The sequence below is a fragment of the Halichoerus grypus genome, chromosome X (assembly GCF_964656455.1).
Source record: "Halichoerus grypus chromosome X, mHalGry1.hap1.1, whole genome shotgun sequence".
Lineage (NCBI taxonomy): Eukaryota > Metazoa > Chordata > Mammalia > Carnivora > Phocidae > Halichoerus > Halichoerus grypus.
Genome location: NC_135727.1, coordinates 62,376,116 through 62,396,709, shown reverse-complemented (window position 1 = coordinate 62,396,709; position 20,594 = coordinate 62,376,116).

Here is a 20,594-nt window from a genome sequence, read left to right as displayed (position 1 = left end):
TGAAAATAAGTTTAACTACAATGAAGGGATAGAATATGACTCCAAAAATGAAAAATAAAAAAGATTTTTAAAAAAGAGGTGTTAAGATGTTGGTTGAAAAAGGGAATAAGAAAAATTGAAAAAAAAATTAAAAAGGAAAATAAGAAAATTAACAATATTAACTTTGAAAGACTAAAGAATCATGGGAAAAAAAGCCATTAATTCATATGCTGTATCCCCCTAGTGCTCGAGTTCTGCCAATCTGTTTGAATGGTAAACTTGGTCTTGGCTGGCTGTTCTTGCTGATCCTCTGGGGGAGGGGCCTGTTGCCGTGGTTCTCAAATGTCTTTGCCTGAGGCAGAATTGCACCACCCTTGCTGGGGACTGGGTTAAGTCACCTGCTCGGGTTTGTTTTTGGGAGCTTTTGTTCCCTGCAAGTTTTCCTTACAGCTTTGGAGGATGAGGAAGAAAATGGTGGCCTCTCAATCTCCACCCCGGGGGAGCCAAGAACCTGGGGCCCCACTCCTCAGTGTGCCCCCAGAGAAAAGCAGTCAATCACTCCTGTCTCTCTGTTCTCCGTCCGTACTCCGTGCTCACCCAGCCTGTGACCGAGCATTTCTATCTCTGGTACCCGATCCCATTTGGAGTCTCCAAACCCAGCAGATTCCTGTGGTGCACTCCCGTGCTGCTTCTCCAGGGGGAGGAAGGGGAGTCTCCCCGGATCTGCCACTTGTTGGGTCCCTGCTGGAAGAGCAGTGGACTGACTGTGCTGCAGATCACAGTTTATGGCAACCCTGAGCTGACAACCCACTCCTTGGCTCCGTCTTTGCAGCTGGCTTCCCTGCTCCAATATCTGGGAGCTCTGCCACCCTCAACCCCCCCCCCCGGTCTTTCTGTGACCCTGAGTGTCCTGAGACCACACTGTTCCAGTGAGGGTTCCACCCCCTGCTTAGCCATTGGAGCAATGTCCCTCAGTGGAGCTGACTTCTAAAAGTTCCAATTTTGTGTTCTGCTGCTCTATCACTTGCCGGTAGCTGGCTGGCGGAGGCTCCCTCCCCCCACAGCCTATACTCCCGTATATTGCCTTGGATTCACCTCTCTGCACATCCTACCTTCCAGAAAGTGGTCACTTTTCTGTTCAGAGCGTTGCTGCTATTCTTTTCTTCGATCTCCTGTTGATTTCATAGGTGTTCCAAATGGTTTGATACCTATCTAGCTGAATTCCTGGGACCAGATGAAATTTAGGTCTTCTACTCCTCCACCATCTGCTCCTTCTGGGAAGAGGTCTTGAATAGACTATTTCCAAAGAAAACATATAGATCACCAACAGACACATGAAAAGATCCAACATTACTGATCATCACAGAAATGAAAATTAAAACCACAATGTAATGTTACTTTATACATGTCAGAATGGCTTAAAATAATACACACACACAGGCACACACAAGAAATAACAAGTGTTGGCAAAAGTGTGGAGAAAATGAATCTTTATGCACTCCTGGTGGGAATGCAAGCTGAGACAGCCACTGAGGAAAACGGTATGGAGGTTCCTCAAAATATTAAAAATAGAATTATTATGTTATCCAATAATTCCATTCCTGGGTATTTACCCAAAGTAAACTAAAACACTACTTCAAAAAGATATATGCACCCTTGTGTTTATTGCAGCATTATTTACAATAGTCAAGATATGGAAGCAATGCAACCCAAGTGTATATTTATAGATGAATGGATAAATAAAATTATATATATTACTCTGCTATAAAAAAATAAAATCTTGTGATTTGTAACAATATGAATGGACTTGGTTGATGTCATGCTAAGTGAAATCAGTCAGTCAGAGAAAGACAAATGCCATATAATTTCACTTATATGTGGAATTTAAAGTACAAAACAAATGAACAAACAAATATGAAAAGAGACAAAGAGAAAACCAGGGGCAATGGCTGGAGGGATAGATGAAATAGATAAAGGAGTTTAAGAATACATTTATGTTGATGAGCACTGATAAATGTGTGGAATTGTTGAATCATTATATTGTACAGCTGAAAGTAATATAACCCTGTATGTTAATTATACTTGAATTAAGAAAAAACAAACAAAAACCCAAAAAGACAAGACATAACAAGTATTGGTGAGGATGTGGAAAAAAAGGAACTCTTGCACACTGTTGGTGGGAATGTAAATTGCTACAACCATTGTGGAAAACATTATCAAGTTTCCTTAAAAAAATAAAAATTAAAAATCGTATGATCTAGTAATTCCACTACTGGGTATTTACTGAAAGAAAATGAAAATACTAATTTGAAAAGATATATGCACTCCTATGTTTTTTGCAGGATTATATACAATATTCAAGACATGTAAACAACTTTCCTGTCCACTGATAAGACAAATGGTTCAGGAAGATGTGGTATATATATAAAATAAAATATTACACAACCATTAAAAAGGATGAGATCATGCCATTTGTGACAACATAAATGGACCTAGAGGGTATTATACTAAGTGAAATACATCAGACTGAAAAAGAAAAATGCCATATGATTTCACTCATATATGGAATCTAAAAAAAACCCCACATGGAATCTAAAAAAAACCCCACAAACAAGAAGCAAAATTAGACCTATAAATATAGAAAGCAAACTGACGGTTGCTGGAGAGGTTGGGGGTTTGGGCAAAATAGGTGAAGGGAAGTGGGAGATACAGGTTTCCATTTACGGAATAAATAAGTCATGGGAATAAAAGGCACAGAATAGGAATACAATCAGTGATGTTGTAGTACTTTTGTATAGTGACAGATGTTAGCTACACTTGTGGTGAGGAATGCATCATGTATAAACTTGTTGAATCACTATGTTGTACACCTGAAAGTGATCTAACATTGTCAACTATGCTCAAAATAAAAAAAAAAATCTAGACAAAATAAAACAAAGCTGCAGGTTTCACACTTCTGGATTTCAAACTATATTACAAAGTCATAGTAATAAAAACAGTGTAGTAGAAGTACCAAAAAAGACATGTGGCTAATGGAATACAATAGAGAACCCATAATTAAATCTTAGTATATATGGTCAAACTATATTTAACAAGGGAGCCAAGAACACCAGTGAGGAGTGGATAAACTTTTCAACAAATGGCTTTGGGAAAACTGAAGAAACACTTGGAGAACAATGCAATTTGATCCTTATCTTATTTGATCCCTATCTTATACCCCTCACAAAAATTAACTCAAAATGGATGAAAAACTTAAGACCTGGTAGCATAAAACTTTTAGAAGAAAACATAGGTAAGAAGCTCATTTATATTTGTCTTGGCAGTAAGTTTTTGAACATGGTGCCAGGAGCAGAAACAATAAAAGGAAAAATCAACAACTGGGACTATATCAAACTCAAAAGCTTCTGCATAGCAAAAGGAACAATTAACAGCTAACAACTTACAGAATAAGAAAAAAATTACAAATCATATTTTAGATAAGGGGTTAATATCCAAAACACATAAAGAACTCAGTCAACTTAATACAAACAACAAAAACCAAACAATCCAATTAAAAAATGGGCAGATGAATTAAAATAAGCATTTTTCCAAAAATGACATCAACATAGCCAATGGGTATATAAAAAGATGCTCAACATCACTAATCATCAGGGACATGTAAAACAAACCAATAATGAAATATTACTTCACATCTTTTAGAATGAATATCATCAAGATGATAAGAGATAAGAGGTGCTAGTGTGAATATATTAAAAAGGGAACCCTTGTATCCTATTGGTGGTATTTAAAATGGTCCAACCACTATGAAAAACAATATGGAGTTTCCTCAAAAAATTAAAGATATATTCATGATATGACACAACAAATCTACTTTTGGGTGTATACCCAAAGGAAATAAAAACATAATTTTTTTTTAAAGATTTTATTTATTTATTTGACAGAGAGAGACATAGTGAGAGAGGGAACACAAGCAAGGGGAGTAGGAGAGGGAGAAGCAGGCTTCCCCGCAGAGCAGGGAGCCCGATGTGGGGCTCGATCCCAGGACCCTGGGATCACGACCTGAGCCGAAGGCAGACGCTTAATGACTGAGCCACCCAAGCACCCCAAAACAGAATTTTGACAAGCTATATGCACTCCCATGTTTATTGCAGCATTACTCACAATAACCAAGACACAGAAACAACCCAAATGCCCATCAACATATGAAGAGATAAAAAAGATGTAGTACGTATACACAGTAAAGTATTATTCAGCTCTGAGAAAGGAGGATATCCTGCTATATGCAACAACATGGATGAACCTTGAGCACATTATGCTAAGCAAGATAAGTCAGATAGAGAAAGATAGGTATTGTATGATATCACATATATGTGGAAACTAAAAATAATTACACTTGTTTAAAAACAGAATAAAATGGTTACCAAGGGATTGGGGGGTAAAATATTGGTGGTTATGGGTACAAATTTTTAATGTGTAGTAAATTAACCATAGATATCTAATGCACAACATAATGAATATAGAAAAAATATTATACTATATATGTAATGTGATAAATATCACTACATTGCCAATAATATTACAATATATAAATGTTTCAAAGTAACACACTGTACACCTTTATTTTTTTATTTTTAAAAGATTTTATTTGTTTATTTGAGAGAGAGAAAGAGAGAGAGAGAGCACAAGCAAGGGGAATGGCAGGCAGAGGGAGAAGCAGGCTCCCCACTGAGCAAGGAGCCTAATGTGGGATTCAACCCCAGGACCCTGGGATCATGACCCGAGCCAAAGGCAGATGCTTAACTGACTGAGCCACCCAGGCGACCCACACTGTACACCTTTAATTTACACAGTGTTAGGTATTCAATTATATTTAAACAAAAGCTCCTGCTTGAGGGCTGATTTCCAATCATTCTGAATCTAGATGCTGACTGAGATCCTTCCTTTTGGATACTGACAAGTCTTGGCACACCCTCAACTGCTAGGAGCCAATAAAAATAGATTAGGCTGTTTGGACAAACACAAAGGCCTGAGAGACAAACAAGAGCAAGGACAGGGTTGAACAGTAAGTTTCATGTCCTACACAAGGCCTCCCCTTCAAGACTGGAAGAGGTGAACTGCTTCATTTAATACATAAAAACCAACACAGAGAGTCAAAGAAAATAAAGAAATAATAAAATATGTTCCAAACAAAAGAAGAAAATAGAACATCAAAAAAGATCTTAATGAAATGGAAATACACAATGTACTTGATAAAGAATTTAAAATAATGCTCATAAAGATGGTTATAAGGTCAGAAAAAGAATGGATGAACAAAGTGAGAATTTTAAAAAAGAGAGAAAAGAAAGTACCAAATAGAAGTCACAGAACTGAAAAGTATGATAATTGAACTGAAAAATATAACAGAGGGGTTCAATATCAGACTAGATGAAGTAGAAGAAAATGTCAGTAAACTCAAAGACAGGGCAGTGAAACTCCTCCAATTGTAGCAGCAAAAAGAAAAAAAATAATTAAAAAGAATAAAAGAGCTTAAGGGACTTATGAACAAACATCAAGCAAACCCTCACATCACAGAAATCTCAGAATAGAAGAGGGAGAAGGGGGCAAGAAACTTATTTTAAAAAAATGGCACCCCCGCAAAAAAAAAAAAATAATAATGGCCCCAAACTCCCCTAACCTGGGAAAGAAAATCCAGGTGCCCAATAAGTTTCAAATAAGATGAACCCAAAGAGACTCACACTAAGACACATTATAATCAAAATGTCAAAATTTAAAGTCATGAAGAGAATCTTAAAAGCTCCAAGAGAACACAAGGTGTTCCATACAAGGGGACCCCCATAAGACTATCAGTAGATTTTTCTGCACCAACTTTGTAGGCCAGAAGGGGGTGGTGCCATATATTAAAAGTACTGAAAGAAAACAAAAACAAAAACAACAAAAACAAAACTGCCTACTTAGAGTACTCTAACTGACAAAGTTTTCCTTCAGAATTGAATAAGAGATGAAGAGTTTTAGGGCAAGCAAAAGCTAAAGTGGTTCATCACTAGACTGGTCTTACAAGAAATAGTAATGGTATTTCTTAAACTGAAATGAAAAGGTGCTAATTACTAACAGGAGAAACCTATGAATGTATAAATATCACTGGTAAGGTAAATATATGTAAAAGCCAGAATAATCTAATGTTGTAAAGGTAGTGGGTTCATCACTTATAAATTTAGTATGAATATTAAAATATACAAGTAGTAAAATAACTATACATTAAGTTGTTAGGGAACATACAAAATAAAAGATGTAAATTTTGACATAAAAATATAAAACTTTTGGGGGGAGTAAAAATGTAGAGCTTTATAATGTATTCAAACTTAAGATGTTATCAACTTAAATAGACTTATGAATTTAAGTTGATTTTTATAAGCCTCATGGTAACCACAAATGAAAAACCTATAGTAGATACACAAAAGATAAAATAATCTAAGCATACCACTACATAAAATCATCAAATCACAAAGGAAGAGAGCAAGAGAAGAAAGAAAAAAAAAAAAAGAGTTACAAAACATCCATAAAATAATTTACAAAATGACAATAGCTCCATACCTATAATAATTACTTTAAATGTATATGGACCACATCCTCCAATCAAAAGACATAGAATGGCTACATGGATTCAAAACAAAAACAACAACAACAGCAACAACAAAAACAAGGTCTATCTATATGCTGCCTACAAGAGTCTCACTTCAGATGTAAAGACACACACAGACTGAAAGAAAGGGAATGGAAAAAGATATCCCATGCCAATGGAAACCAAAAGAAACCTAGGGCAGATATATCAGAAACAAAAGACATTAAGACAAAGACTGTAATAGGGGACAATGAAGGTCAATATATAATGATATAAGTGTTGTTTTTAGGAGAAGATCTAACATTTGTAAATATGCATGTAGCCAATACAGGAGGAACTAAATATATGAAGCAAATATTAAACCTAAAGGGAGAAATGAATAGCTATATAATAGTAAGCAAATTTAATATCCCACTTTCCTCAATAGATAATCATCCATGCAGTAAATTAATAAAGAAGCATAAGCTTTAAAATACCTTAGACCATTTGGACTTAACAGACAACACAGACAGATCATTCCTTCCAAAATCAAGAGAATATATATCTTTCTCAAGTGCACATGGGACATTCTCCAAAATAGATCATATGTTAGGTCACAAAACAAGTCCTAATACATTTAAGAAGATTGAAATTATATCAAACATCTTTTTTAACCAATTAGAAATCAATTACAAGAGGAAAACTGGAAAATTCATGAATATGTAGAAATTAAACAACATCCTACTGAACAACCAATAGGTTGAAGAAAAAAATCTAAAGGAAATTTAAAAAATGTGTTGAGAGAAATGAAAATGGAAATAGAACATACCGAAATTTGTGGGACGCTTTAAAAGCAGTTCTAAGAGGGAACTTGATAGCAATAAATGCTCAGATGTGAAATGGGTGAAGGGGAGAGGGAGAGGGATATACAGGCTTCAAGCTATTGAATGAATAAGTCACAGAAATAAAAGGCACAACATAAGGAATACAGTCAATGTAATTGTAATAGCGATGTAATAGGATGGGTGTTAGCTACACTTGTGGTAAATATAATGTATAAACTTGACAAATCACTGAGTTGTACACATAAGACTAATATAGCATTGTGTGTCAACTATACTCAATTTTTTAAAAAAATGTAAAAAAAATAAATAAATAACTGAACCAGAAAAAAAAAAAAAGAAACAAAGGGATCTCAAATAAACAGCCTAATTTTACACCTCAAAAAATGAGAAGAATAACAAAGGCCAAAGTTAGTAAAAGGAAGGAAATATCAAAGATCAGAGTGGATATAAATTAAATAGAGACTAAAAAGACAATAGAAAAGATCAATGAAACCAAGGGTTGCTTTTGTTAAAGACTGACAAAATTGATAAACATTTAGTGAGACAGACTCACCTAGAAAGAAAAAGAGAGGACTCAAATAAATAGAATCAGAAATGAAAAAGCAGACATTATAACATACTACAGATGTACAAAGGATCATAAAAAAACTATTATGGACAACTATACACCTACAGATTGTACAACGTAGAACAAATGGGTAAATTTGTAGAAACACACAATCTACAAAAATTGAATCATGAAGAAATAGAAAATCTGAACTGAACAAATCCTTGTAAGGATATTGAATCAATAATCAAAAACCTCCCAAAACATAAAAATCCAGAAACGGACAGCTTCAATGGTAAATTCTAATGAATATTTAAAGAATTTGTACCAATTCTCTCAAAATCTTTCAATAATTAGAAGGGGTTCGGGTGCCTGGGTGGCTCAGTTGGTTAAACTTCTGCCTTCAGCTCAGGTCATGATCCCGGAGTCCTGGGATTGAGCCCTGCACATCAGTCTCCCTGCTCAGTGGAGAGCCTGCTTCTCCCTCTCCCTCTGCCGCTCCCCCTGCTTGTGCTCTCTTACTCTCTCATTCTCTTTCAAATAAATAAATAAATAATCTTAAAAAAATAGAAAGCATTAAGGTCAGGAACAAGATAAGGATTTCCACTCTTATCACTTTTATTTAACATAATACTGGAAGTCCTAGCCACAGCAATCAGACAACAAAAAGAAATAAAAGGCATCCAAATAAGTAAGGAAGAAGCAGAACTTTCAGTATTTGCAGGTGACATGACACTATATATAGAAAACCCAAAAGATACCACCAAAAAAACTACTAGAATTGATAAATGAATTCAGTAAAGTAGCAGGATAAAAAATCAATTTGCAGATACCTGTTGCATTCCTATATGTTAATAATGAAACTTCAAAAAGAGAAATTAAGAAAATAATTCCATTTATAATTCCACCAAAAATAACAAGATACCTAGGAATAAACCTAACCAAAGAGGTGAAAGACCCATAGTCTATAAACTATAAAACACTGATGAAAGAAATTGAAGATGACACAAAAAAATGGAAAGATATCCCATGTTCATGGATTGGAAAAACAAATATTGTTAAAGTGTCTATATTACCCAAACCAATCGACCCGTTTAATGCAATCCCTATCAAAATACCAAAAACATTTTCACAGAACTAGAACAAACAATCCTAAAATTTATATGGAACCTAAAAGATCCCAAATAGCCAAAGCAATTTTGAAAAAGAAAAACAAAGTTGGAGGTATCACAATTCCAGACTTCAAGTTATATTACAAAGCTGTAGTCATAAAAACATTATGGTACTGACACAAAAATAGATACAAAGATCAATGGAACAGATAGAAAGCCCATAAATAAACCTACAATTATATGATCAATTAATCTTTGACAAAACAGGAAATAATATCCAATGGGAAAAAGAAAGTCTCTTCAACAAATGGTGTTAGGAAAATGGGTCAGCTACACATAAAAGAATGAAAGTGGAACACTTTCTTACACCATACATGAAAATATGGATGGATTAAGTACCTAAATGTGAGATAGGAATCCATCAAAATCCTAGAAGAAAGCAGAAGCAGTAATGTTTCTGATATTGGCTGTAGCAGCATTTTTTTAGATATGTCTCTTGAGGCAAGGGCAATAAAATAAAATAAATCTATTGGGACTTCACCAAAATAAAAAGCTTCTGAACAGTGAAGGAAACAATGAACAAGAGTAACATAACATAATAAAATAAAATTAAATTAAAAAAAAAGAAAGTGCCAAATAAATGTCCACATGCATTAAAAAAATTTTAATTTGTTTTCATATTTACCATTTGTGGTTTTATGTAAAATGATCTATCTTCCATTTTGAGTAATACCTTCTAACATTTTCTCAGTGGTATTATGTTTATAGCAGTATAATCTATAATAGCTAAATTATGGAAACAGCCCAAGTGCCCACTGACAGATGAATGAATAAGGAAGATGTAGTATATATATATATATACAATAGTATATTCCTCAGCCATGAAAAATAATAAAATCTTTCCTTTTGTAAAGAGATGGATGGAACTAGAGAGTATTATGCTAAGCAAAATAAGTCAGTCAGAAAAAGAAAGATACCATATGAGTTCACTCTTATGTGGAATTTAAGAAACAAAACAAACAAGTAAAGTGAGAAAAAAAGAAATAGAAAGGCAAACCAAGAAACAGACTCTTAACTATGGAGAAAAAAATTGATGGTTAGCAGGGGGTTGGTGGATGGAGGCATAGGTTAAATAGGTGATGCGGATTAAGGAGTGCACTTGTGATGAGCACCAGGTGTTGTATGGAAGTGCTGAATCACTATATTGTACACTTGAAACTAACATTATACTCTATGTAAACTAACTGGAATTTAAATAAAAACTAAAAAAAAAGAGATTCTGAAAAAATCCTCAATGAGACCTTATGACCTTAAAGTTTCCATTGAACACTTAAATTCTTCATCCTCCATTTTTTATGACATACTCCTTAGGCAAACAAGTATTGAGAGTGATATGGCTACATCAGAATGAATAATCTCTTGAGAACAATTAATTTTCTGGTATATCTTTTTTATTATATTAATGATATAGGTGTTATTGCTATAATTATCAATGTGAAGTGACTGTGGTTAGAATCATTCTAGAGCTATCTTTTCCTCTCAGCTACTATTTTCCCATGTCCCCATTCCTTTTCTTCATTTGACTGGGTAGTTGAAGATTTGGTCTTCATATAAAAATTCTTTGTGAATCTGAAGTAAATTTAGTTACTTGTAAACACATAATTTTATATTAGATATCCAATTATCTTTCATAATGGTGCCTCAGGGTATCAATATTAATCTAACATGGCCTGAAGTCCAGATGCATAAATGCTTCTGGTATTCTCTGATAAATTCTTCAGCTCTGGGGAGCCTGGGTGGCTCAGTCGGTTAAGTGTCTGCCTTCAGCTCAGGTCATGATCCCAGGGTCCTGGGATCGAGCCCCATATCGGGCTTCATGCTCAGTGGGGAGTCTGCTTCTCCCTCTCCCTCTGTTGCTCACCCTGCTTATGTGCTCGCTCTTTCTCTATATCAAATAAAGAAATAAAATCTTAAAAAAAAAAAAAGTCTTCAGCTCTATTTCTTTGTTATTCTCTTAGGCCTTGTATTCAGGCTAGTTTTCCTCCCTGATTGTAGGGGGCAAGTGTATTCTTTATATTTTGATATGGGAAAAAAAAAAAGATGGAACATGAATATGGTTGCCAAGAGGTATTTTCTTGTGATCTTAAGAAATGGGTATAGGGGCACCTGGGTGGCTCAGTCCTTAAGCGTCTGCTTTCCGCTCGGGTCATGATCCCAGGGTCCTGGGATCGAGCCCTGCATCAGGCTCCCTGCTCCGCAGGAAGCCTGCTTCTCCCTCTCCCACTCCCCCTGCTGTGTTCCCTCTCTTGCTGTGTCTCTCTCTGTCAAATAAATAAAATCTTAAAAAAAAAAAAAAGAAATGGGTATAGAAGCAACCTAAGAACTCAGATTACTTCAGGCAGTCCAAACCTAGGAGATTCTTTGACTCTCATCATGGAACCTGCTCCCATATGTTTCATTTGGCCTGGCAAGCATCCTAATTCTTTCTAAGACAAAGGTAATATAAAATGATTTCCATAGATATAAAGTGAAAGACTCCAAGTTTATTTCTAAAAAATAAAATCTCCAAACTTGACATAATTAATTTCCCTATATTATCTTCTTCATCGAGTGCATAGGAAATAACATTTTTGAGACTTTTTATGTATAAAAATGTTTTTATTTTCCTCCCATATTTGATTGATTATTGTCTAGATATAGAATTCTAGGTTGTAAATTAATAATTATGAAGTCATGATTCATAGTCTTCAAGCTTCCAGTGTTGTTGAGAACTCCTTTGTCATTCTTTTTTCTTCTCCTTTGTAATGCGAACTGATTTCAGTGGTGTGTGTTTGTGTGTGTGTGTGTGTGTGTGTGTGTGTACACTCACACAGTGGAGGGGGGGTAGGAGAGAGGGAGAGAGAATAAAATTGTTAGCTTTTAGGTTATTCTTTTAATCCATAAAGTTCCAAAACTTCCAGATAATATCCCTTGACAGTTTTCTTTTTAATTTATTGTGCTGAGCACTTGATCTTTTTTTTTTTTAATTTTTGATTTAAATTCAATTTCGTTAACATATAGTGTATTATTAGTTTCAGGGGTAGAATTTAGTGATTCATCAGTTGCATATAACACCCAGTGCTCATTACATCAAGCACTCTCCTTAATGCCCATAACCCAATTACCTCATCCCCCTCTCACATTTCCTCCAGCAACCCTCAGTTTGTTCCCTATAGTTAAGAGTCTCTTATGGTTTGCCTCCCTCTCTGTGTTTATATTATTTTTCCTTCCCTTCCCCTACGTTCATCTATTCTGTTTCTTAAATTCCACATGTGAGTGAAATCATATGGTATTTGTCTTTCTCTGCTTGACTTATTTCACTTAGCATAATACCTTCTAGTTCCATCCACATCATTGCAAATGGCAAGACTTCATTCTTTTTGATGACTGGGTAATATTCCAATGTATATACATACCACATCTTCTTTATCCATTCATCTGTTGATGGACATCTGGGCTCTTTCCTTAGTTTGGCTATTGTGGACATTGCTGCTATAAATACTGGGGGCATGTGCCCCTTCAAATCACTACTTTTGTATTCTTTGGATAAATACCTAGTAGTGCAATTGAGGGGTCATAGGGTAGTTCTATTTTTAACTTTTTGAGGAACCTCCATACTGTTTTCCAGAGTGGCTGCAACAGTTTGCATCCCCACCAACAATGTAAGAGTGTTTCCCTTTCTCCATATCCTCAGCAACATCTGTTTCCTGAGTTGTTCATTTTAGCCATTCTACTGGTGTGAAGTGGTATCTCATTGTGGTTTTGATTTGTATTTCCCTGATGATGAGTGATGTTGAGTATTTTCTCATATGTCTGTTAGTCATTTGTATATCTCCTCTGGAAAAATGTCTGTTTATATCTTCTGCCCATTTCTTGAGTGGGTTCTTTTTTTTTAGGGGGGGTGTTGAGTTTGTTAAGTTCTTTATAAATTTTGGATACTAGTCCTTTTTGATAGATCTTTTTATCCATAATTTCAGGTACTTTAGTGCTAAAAATGTTCTTGCATTACTTCTTTGATAACTTATGTTTCATTTACTTCTTATTTTGTAACAAATAGTGCCAAAACTTAATGGCTTAAAATAAAAATTTATTATTATCTTTCAAGATTTTGTGAATTTATAGGGATTGGTCTGAGCACTTCTCATTTGGAGTCCCTGATATGACTGCAGTCGAATGGTAGCCAAAAGTAGAGCGATCTGAAAATTTTACTGGCTGACTATTGAAGGTGGTTTCTTCATTTATGTGTCTGGCACTTCAGCTGGGATGGCTGAAACAATTGAGGATCATTTGGTCATTTCTCTCCATTCATAGGCTTCCTTGTAGCATGGTTATCTCAGGGTGTCAGACTTTTCCCATGGAGGTTGGGTTTCTCTCAAGCACACATTCCAAAAGTGAGTGTTCCAAGATTTAGGAAACAGAACCCACCAATTGGTAGTTCTCAATTGAGCATTATTTTGCCCCTACCCCTGGGGATATTTAGCTATGTCTGAAGACATTTTAGCTTTCACAAGTGGAGGGAGGCTGCAGTTGGCACCCTGCTAGTAGAAACCAGGAATGCTACTAAACATTTTATAATATACAGGATAGCTTCATACAGCAAAGTGTTATTCAATCTCAAATGTCAATAATGTCAAATTTGAGAAACCCCATCGTAAAATTTAGGCCCAGAAATCACAGTGTCACTTCTGCTGCATGTTATTGGTCAAAGCATCCATAGGCTAGAATTTTAGTTACCAGAGACTATGAAACAAAAAGGCACTGGACTCAGTGATACCAGGCACAAGTAAAGACAGATGTCAGGTGCCTTTTGAAAACATCACAGTAAATTAATTGAAAGTGTACATACTAATCAATGAAACTATAATGGTTAATTATATGTGTCAACTTTGAGAATATTTTGGGATGAGCTTAACATTGAAACTCATGAACTTTGAGTAAGCAGATTACCCTCTATAATGTTGGTTGTCCTAATACAATTAGTTGAAGGCCTGAATATAACAAAAAGACTGATCTCCTTGAAAAAGAAGTAATTCTGTAGCTGACTGTCTACATCTGCACCATTGGCTTTCCTGGTTCTATAGGCTGCTGGCCTTCAGATTGGAACTTCAGTGTTGGCTCTTCTAGATTTTGAGCCTGATGGCACATACTACAGATTTAGACATGCCGGTTTCCATAGTCATGTAAGTGAATTTCTTACTATCTATCATCTCTCTATCATCTATCTATCTATCTATCTATCTATCTATCTATCTATCTATCTATATCTATCTATCTATCATCTATCATCTATCTATCATCTATCTATCTTTCATCTATCATCTATCTATCATCATCTATCTGTCTGCCTATCATCTGTCTCCTATTGTCTCTGTTTCTCTAGAGAACCCTGAATAATATAGAGGCTCACAGCTCCTCTTGTATCTTGGGTTCTCAGAATATCTGTAGTCAAGGTTATATATCCAGAAAGGAATTTAAATGGCTCTTCTCTAGAGAAACTTAATAACTAGAGAGAAAAGACTCATAGAGATTGACATTGGGAGATACTACTCATTAAATTGCCTCATTCCTAGACATCATTCCATGATGCCATTAGTTCACAAACTCCACCCAATTAGCCTTTTTTTCATTTTTTAAATTTAAATTCAATTAGCCAACATATAGTACATCATTAGTTTCAGATGTAGAGTTCAATAATTCATCAGTTGCGTATAACACTCAATGTTCATTACATCACATGCCCTCCTTAAAACCCATAAACCAATTACCCCATTCCCCAGCCCAACCCCCTCCAACAACCCTCAGTTTGTTTCCTATAGTTAAGACTCTCTCATAGTTTGTCTCACTCTTTGACTTTCTCCCATTCAGTTTTCCCTCCCTTCCCCTGTGATCCTCTGCACTGTTTCTTATATTCCACATATGAGTGAAACCACATAATAATTGTCTTTCTTTGATTGACTTATTTTGCTCAGCATAATATTCTCCAGTTCCATCCATGTCTATGTAAATGGTAAGTATTCACCTTTTCTGATGGCTGAATAATATTCCATTGTATATATATCTCACATCTTTATCCATTCATCTGTCAATGGATATCTTGACTCTTTCCAGAGTTTAGCAATTGTGGACATTACTGCTATAAATGTTGGGCGGCATGTGCCCTGTTGGATCATTACATTTGTAACTTTGGGGTAAATATCTAGTAATGCATTGCTGGGTCCTGAGTAGCTCTATTTTTAACTTCTTGAGGAATCTCCATATTGTTTTCCAGAGTGGCTGTACCAGCTTGCATTCCCACCAACAGTATAAGAAGGTTCCCCTTTCTCTGCATCCTTGCCAACATTTGTTGTTTCCTGACCTATTAATTTTAGCCATTCTGACTGGTGTGAGGGCTATCTCATTGTGGTTTTCATTTGTATTTCCCTGAAGCTAAATGATGTGGAGCATTTTCTCATGAGTCTGTTGGCTATTTGTATGTCTTCTTTGGAGAAATGTCTGTTCATGTCTTCTGTTCATTTCTTGACTGGATTATTTGTTTTTATGGGTGTTGAGTTTGAGAAGTTCTTTATAGATCTTGGATACTAGCCCTTTATCATATGTCATTTGCAAATATCTTCTCCTATTCTGAAGGTTGCCATTCAGTTTTATTGATTGTTTCCTTTGCTGTGCAGAAGCTTTTTATCTTGATGAAGTCCCAATGGGTCATTTTTGCTTTTGTTTCCCTTGCCTTTGGATACATGTCTAGCAAGAAGTTGCTGTGGCTGAGGTCGAAGAGGCTGCAGCCTGTGCTCTCCTCTAGGATTTTTATGGATTCCTGTCTCACATTTAGTTGTTTCATCCATTTTGAGTTTATCTTTGTGTATGGTGTAAGAAAATGGTCCAGTTTCATTCTTTTACATGTGGCTGTCCAATTTTCCCAACACCATTTGTTGAAGAGACTGTCTTCTTTCCATTGGATATTCTTTCCTGCTTTGTTGAAGATTAGTTGACCATAGAATTGAGGGTCCATTTCTGGGTTACTCATTCTGTTCCATTAATCTTTTGTCTATTTTTGCTCTAATACCATACTGTCTTGGTGATTATAGTTTTGTAATATGGCTTGAATTCCAACATTGTAATTCCACCAGCTTTGGTTTTCTTTTTCAAAACTCATGTGGTTATTTGGGGTCTTTTCTGGTTCCATACAAATTTTAGGATTATTTGTTCCAGCTCTGTGAAAAATGTTGATGGTATTTTGATAGGGATTGCATTGAATTTGTAGTTTGCTCTGGGTAGCATAGACATTTTAATAATATTTGTTCTTCCAATCCATGAGCATGGAATATTTTTCCATCTCTTTGTGTCTTCCTCCATTTTTTTCATAAGTGTTTTATAGTATTTAGAGTGCAGATCCTCTACTTCTTTGGTTAGGTTTATTCCTAGGTATTTTATGGTTTTTGGTGCAATTGTAAATGGGATTGATTCCTTAATTTCTCTTTCTTCTGTCAAATTGTTAATGTATAGAAATGCAACTGATTTCTGTACATTGATTTTATATTCTACAACTTTATTGAATTCCTGTATGAGTTCTAGTAATTTGGAGGTGGAGTCTTTTGGGTTTTCCACATAAAGTATCATGTCATCTGCAAAGAGCAAGAATTTGACCTCTTCTTTGTGAATTTGAATGCCCTTTATTTCTTTTTGTTTTCTGATTGCTGAGGCTAGGGCCCTGAACAGACTCATAACAGAAAGAAAATTGAAGCAGTATTCAAAAATTTCCCAACAAACAAGACTCCAGGGCTGGATGACTTCACAGGGTAATTGTACCAAACATTTAAAGAAGAATTAATACCTATTTTTCTGAAGCTGTTTCACAAAATAGAAATGGAAGGAAAACTTCCAAACTCATTCTATGAGGCCAGCATTACCTTGATTCCAAAACCAGACAAAGACCCCACCAAAAGAGAGAATTACAGACCAGTATCCCTGATGAACATGGATGCCAAAATTCTCACCAAGATACTAGCGAATAAGATTCAACAGTACATTAAAAGGATTATTCACCATGACCAAGTGGGATTTATTTCTGGGCTGCAAGGGTGGTTCAACATCTGCAAATCAATCAATGTGATACATCACTTTAATAAAAGAAAGGGCAAGAACCATATGATCCTCTCAATTGATGCAGAAAAAAGCATTTGACAAAGTACAGCAACCTTTCTTGATTAAAACTCTTCACAATGTAGGGATAGAGGGAGCATACCTCAATATCATAAAAGCCATATATGAAAAGCCCACAGGGAATATCATTCTCAATGAGGAAAAACAGATCTTTTCCTCTACGGTCAGGAACACAACAGGGATGTTCTCTGTCACCACTGTTTTTCAACATAGTAGTAGTAGTCCCAATTAGCTTTTTAGTGTCTCATTCTTAAATATAAATGTAAAATGTCTTAAATCATCAGACATTTGAGGAAAAACTCTAACATTAAATGCAGTTATCAAAACAAGCCAAAATGGGGGTGGGGTGGGGAGGGGAGGACCTTGGAGGAAATATAGCAATCCAGGGAATAGAAGAAAAAACAAACCAAGCAAAAAACAGCAGTAAATTGTTGTAAAATTGATACTGGAGGAGAGAAGAGAGAAAAATGTTACATTAAGAAACAAGCACAGCCTGCTATGAAAAAAAGAAAAGCATAGAACAAAAAGAGCTCATGGAAATTAAAATTTAAAAAAATATATAAAATTCATTAGACATATTAAATATAAGAACAATCCCAGAATGATGAAAAAAGACAGAGAGAAGCAAAATAGGAGAAAAAGATTTTTTACAATTGGAGATTAACCTGGAAGATTCAACTTTGATGTAGTAGGTATTCTGGAAACAAATAACAAGAAAATTGAGAGTCATAGTAGCTAATCTCTAAATATGGCTCCCCAATAGACCATGCCTCCCTATATTTTTGTCCTTATTTATTTTTCTCCTCTCGGATTTGAGCTGACCTTTGGCTCCTTTTGGCCAACAAAATGCAGCAGAAGTAATACATAGTTTTCTAGGCCCAGAAAACCTCAAGTGAGAACTTCCCAGTTGAGTTCAATTAACCTATAGGTCTGGGTGAATGGATCAGACACTATACTACATGAAAATTAACACCTCTAACCTCCTACAAGTGCTAGCTTCGCACCTCTAACCTCCTACAAGTGCTAGCTTCTGTCATTAGCTATCTTACTATTCTTCTGTCTCTGTCATACTGTTTTTTAGCTACCTTACTATTCTTCTATAACATTAAAAAGTTGTAATCATCTAATTATTTATGTGATTAAAATGTGCCTGTTTCCTCTGCACTAAAAGATTTATGACAGCAAAGAAGATCTCTATTTTCTTCACAGATGTAACCTCAGTACCTAGTTGGCACATAGTATGTACTCAATAAATATTTATTGATTAAATGAATTAAAGAATCCAAATTGTGGGGTATCTGGGTGGCTCAGTCAGTTAAGTGTCCAACTCGATGTTAGCTCAGGTCTTGATCTCAGGTTTGTGAGTTCATGCCCCACATTGGGTTCCACACTGGCTGTGGAGCCTACTTAAAAAAAAAAAAAAGAGAGTCTAAATTGCAACACTGGTTAGTACTTGTCATTTCTCCTTGGATTTCTAAGATTATTTTTGCAAAACAATACAAAAATCCTATTGTTCATAATTGGCTTGTGGGTTAAGCCTATTTGAGAGACAGCATAACCTAGTTCAAATGCCCCAAATTATGAATTTTCTACAAGGAAACTAAACTACTGGACTTGTGCCTTTGTTTCCTTATCTTCAAAATGAGAATAATAATAGAATGTGCCTCATAGGTTTATTATATGTAAATGTGTTTTTCACATATATGTGTAATATATATAAAATGCTTAAGAAAGTGCCTGGCACATAGTAAACAATTTTGTATGTGTGAAATATGTGAAGAAATTATTTAATCTTTGGTCAGAAATCCTAATCTATATGAAAAACTTGCCTTTTAAACTATTAATACTAAAATATTTCAAAATCAACAATTTCACTTTGTAATTACTCCTTTCTCTCTACTCTAGACACACACACACACACACAGACACACACACACACCCTTCCCTATTATATAACCTGTAACTCAATTTCTTTAAACACTGGACTTCATTCATATTATTTACTGAAATCCAGAAAGCCTGGACTGCATAATATAGTTGCTAAAGGATTAAATGCATATGTCATCAGGTAACTTATACTAAACCATAGTTTTGTTTCTTAAAGAATATTTAATTTTTCTGGATTTAATGTTTGACTCTTTCAAAGACAGGAAAACCACTCTGAACTACACTATTATGTGATACTTTATATAAATATGTAAAAAAAAAAAGGTTCATGAGAAAAAATTTAAAAAAAAGATTTTTAAGGGGTGCCTGGGTGGCTCAGTCACTTAAACATCTGACTCTTGGTTTTGGTTCAGGTCATGATCTCATGGGTCGTGGGATCGAGTGGGCAGTCTGCTTAAAGATTCCCTCCCTCTGCCCCTCCCCCCACTCTCTCTCTCTCTAAAGTGAAATAAAATATAAGATTTTTAAAATCTGTAATAAACAATTAGAATGAACAATTCTAGTTAGAGAGATAATAGGTAAGAGAAAATGATTGTTACTCCATATAAAATTAGACTTTTGTCTACTTACTATTTTCCAATTTAAGGAAGTCAATATAATCTGAAAGATTATTGTATTCATGGGACACAAATGAGCATTATTAAAAGTGGGTGATAGTCTTAAATCCATGTATTTTCAGATTAAAAAATTATATCTATTGTATAAATATTACATTAAAAACTTTTCTGTGTTCTGGAGAAGTACCTTTACATAAGTAATTTACCTACTGTCATGAATTTCAGCACAGGAGTTTCTAAATTACAGCTGATTTGGTGGACTTTTTCTCTGTTCTTTACATGTTAACCAACTTGTTCCAACAGTTTTGTTTTGTTTTGTTTTTTTAATTTTGGAAAATTGCTGCGATAACACCTTGAAGAAAAATAATTATTTTAGGACCAAAAAAAAAAAAAAAAGTGGTTTCAAGATTTATCTGTGTGATCTTATTAGGTCATCAATAATCCTTATTATATTATGGTTTATGAGTAGACTCCAGATTTGATATGCACTAGTTCTATGTCTCCCTTTGTTGATACAGTCCAAAACATGGGATTTTTATAAAGAGTAATAATGTTCAGCATGAAACATTTTAACTGTTATTAAGGACAAACACTAAGGGCAGACTTTGCTTTATGTAGCAGATACACACCTTAAGAATTGTGTGTACTTATTCTTTTTCTTATTCTTTTTTATTCTACATCAAAAACCGAATTATACCTTACCATATAATTAGAATATGATTTCAAAGATTATTCATATTAAACATTTTTATTTTGAGACATGCAATCACTAGCCCAAATCATGCTTATTAATGGGGCAAACCCTTTAAAGTC